The sequence below is a fragment of the Dasypus novemcinctus genome, chromosome 21 (genome assembly GCF_030445035.2).
Source record: "Dasypus novemcinctus isolate mDasNov1 chromosome 21, mDasNov1.1.hap2, whole genome shotgun sequence".
In the NCBI taxonomy this organism is placed as follows: domain Eukaryota; kingdom Metazoa; phylum Chordata; class Mammalia; order Cingulata; family Dasypodidae; genus Dasypus; species Dasypus novemcinctus.
The window spans coordinates 54,549,635-54,552,323 of record NC_080693.1 but is presented as its reverse complement, the minus strand read 5'-3'; the positions used below and the strand labels follow the sequence as shown (position 1 = coordinate 54,552,323).

Here is a 2,689-nt window from a genome sequence, read left to right as displayed (position 1 = left end):
TTAACTTTGTTGTAGATTTTATTTGATTAAAACAGTGAACTCTCAACACATCTGCTCATTCTTCATAGTCTGGGGTTTGTGGGGCGGAGTCCTCTGGTGACAACTTTGTCCAAATTAGAGGGCACGTTTCCAGGGGCGTGTCTTGTGAAATTCGGTTATCCTGATTCCCTAGCAGGGGTGACCCGGATGTGGGGGCCTCACCCCTCGGCTCCCACCTTTGGATTTGCAAAGGCCAGTGATGAAAGGTGACTGCGAGGCGATCTTTTCAAAATGTTGAGGCGCCTGTATTCTCTGAAAACGTGTACTCTGTGCATTCGTGTAATGGTTGTGATATGAATACATAGATACAAATGTCTGTAGGGGGAGGTGCAGGTTCTCCCCCCATATAATGAAAACTCCCGAGTTGTTACATCCTAGATCCTGTCTCCCCACAGGGAGAAAAGGTTGCTATCTGTCAAATGCACTTGAGCGCCTGACATTTTTCTCATTTTCTGATAGGCGGTGTGACCCACCCCCTCTGCGGCTCACCCCTGCCTCAGCAGAGAAGAGCTGCCAGCTGACAGCTCCCAGCTGCACAAGGAGATAGCTGGGAATTTCCAATAGAGAAGCTTCGTGCTTTGCCAGCTCTGGGAGGGCAGAACAACGGGTTGGAATCACAGATCTGGGTAATGGCGCAAGAGAGGACGAGGCTGGGGGGGCATCTCCCAGCAGTGGGCTGCGTGTCCCCCACAATGCCACACCAGAGCCATGTGTCCTGAGGTCCAGGGCATCCAGCGGCATCTCGCAGCCCCAGGGGCCCCTGGTGGTCCCTGCAGGCCACCTGACCCTCAAGTCGCTCTCCCTGAGGTCAAATGACATGAGGGGTTCGGGGGAGGAAGCCAGCCCCACCGCTGAGCTTCCATGAGGAGGGGAGGACGGGGCAGGGGTGGCAAAGACCCTTCTCGTGGTCACAGAAAACGGAGGCTAGCGGTGTCGTGGGGAGGAGGCGCTTCCCTGCCCTCACTCCTGAGCCCTGGGCTGGCCGAGGGCTCACCCGTGAAGGACAGAAACCCCGTGGGGACAGCCCACTGTCACTCAGATGTAGCCATCAAGGACAGAGGCCAGTGCGAGCTTGGCTCCCCGGGGCCCCAGGGCAGGAGGGACTTGCATCATTTTATAAACATGCAAGACGGCAGGTTTCTTATGGGTACATGACATACACACACATTCGAAGGACAAAAACACACCTGGGAAACATGCATCAGTTGCAGATTAGTGGTCTCCTCTGAAGAGGCGAGATGGGATGGGACAGGAATGACATGTCAATTCCATGGTCAGCATTTAACTTCTGTGACCTAAAAAGATCTAAAGATAAGACAGCACTTACGCAAACTTAGTGGTGAGTGCATGGTTATCTGAGATGTTACATCTCTGTATGTCTGAAATATTTTATAATTATATTTATTTAGAAATTTAAGGCAGGTAACTAATATACTAATTAATTTAATGTCACTGTAGGCATAACAATTTTAAAAAATAGTATCACAAATCCCCCACCACCACCATCACTAGCACCACACACACACACTTGGTCCTTAAAAGCCCTTTACCCTTTCAGCTCTGAGAGTCCAGGATTCTGGGCGCTGCACGGAGCCAGGGGTGGGAGTCCTGGGGAGAAGGGCCAGTACCAACCAGGTATTCAATGAGCCGTGATCGTGCCCACGGGGTGATTAAAACCTGCTTCAAGAGGGACCTGAGAGGGGAGACCTGCCCATGGCTGACCTGACCTGGGTGCTGGGTGCGGCCGTGGGAGGGGGCTGGGATCGACCCCACCAGCCTGGGGACTCTGAGAGGAGGAGCCCCCTCCTCTCCCCTTCCCACTGCCCCTGCTCACTCCAGCCTGGCTCCCCAGCGCACTGTTTGGATCTGGGCTCACCCTTGGAATGTCTGTGTGTTCTTTCCCTTAAGTCCCATCTCTCGCTCCTCCCAAGCACCCTTCCCTCCCCCTTCACCATGAGGCTGGGAGACTTGCCAAGGTCACCTTGCTGCGCTAGGCATGGCAAGGGTGGGGGGTTGTGGGAGGGCAGCTGTGCACCAGGTCCTGTGCATCCCAGCAAACAGGTCCTGCTGGTTTGCCATTTGGAGAGAGTTTGGCCCCAATCCCCACGGCTGGTTAAATGGTAACTTGTCTTTGGTTGTTTATGGGAAAGGGACGGGAACGAACCGCCAGCTGAGGAGAATGTGAGACCCCACCAGTGCTGGGTGATGGGCTGCACGGGACGCTCTTCTCCTTTTGTGTTCTTTTCCAGAATCTCCCCCTTTCACATGTCTTCTAGGCAGAGGAGTGAGAACAAGGAGGGGTCGTGATGATAATAACAGAGTTCCACAGCCATTAAGGGCCTTTCATTGGGAGATTTCCTAACCTAAAGCTGCTGCCCCATTTTACAGGAGGGACAACTGCGGCAGAGAGGTGTGAGGTCACTGTGAGTCACGGGCCTTCCTGGACCAGGACCTGGCTCGGGATGGCTGCGCCAGGGTGGTAGAGAAGGCTGGAGGTGGGCAGAGCGGCGGCTTCACGTTACCATCGCTGGAGAGAAACTCCAGTTCTTCAAAGAGGCGAATATCCCTGCTGGCCTCGGATGGCCTCAACGGTGTGGTCAGGGGCCACCCCACCCCCGCCCCTGATCACAGAGTGGGCTGCAGAGGAGCT

The 2,689-nt window shown here is 54.4% G+C and overlaps 1 long non-coding RNA gene across 1 annotated transcript; it reads right to left on the bottom strand.

Moving 5' to 3' along the window:
- LOC139437152 (uncharacterized) lies at positions 1 to 1,983 on the bottom strand. Its single transcript, XR_011646852.1, has 3 exons — positions 1,590 to 1,983; positions 1,227 to 1,344; positions 1 to 661 (listed from the first exon to the last, which is right to left on the bottom strand). It is a non-coding gene; the product is annotated as an uncharacterized lncRNA (long non-coding RNA).
- Between the last annotated feature and the right edge of the window lie 706 nt (positions 1,984 to 2,689).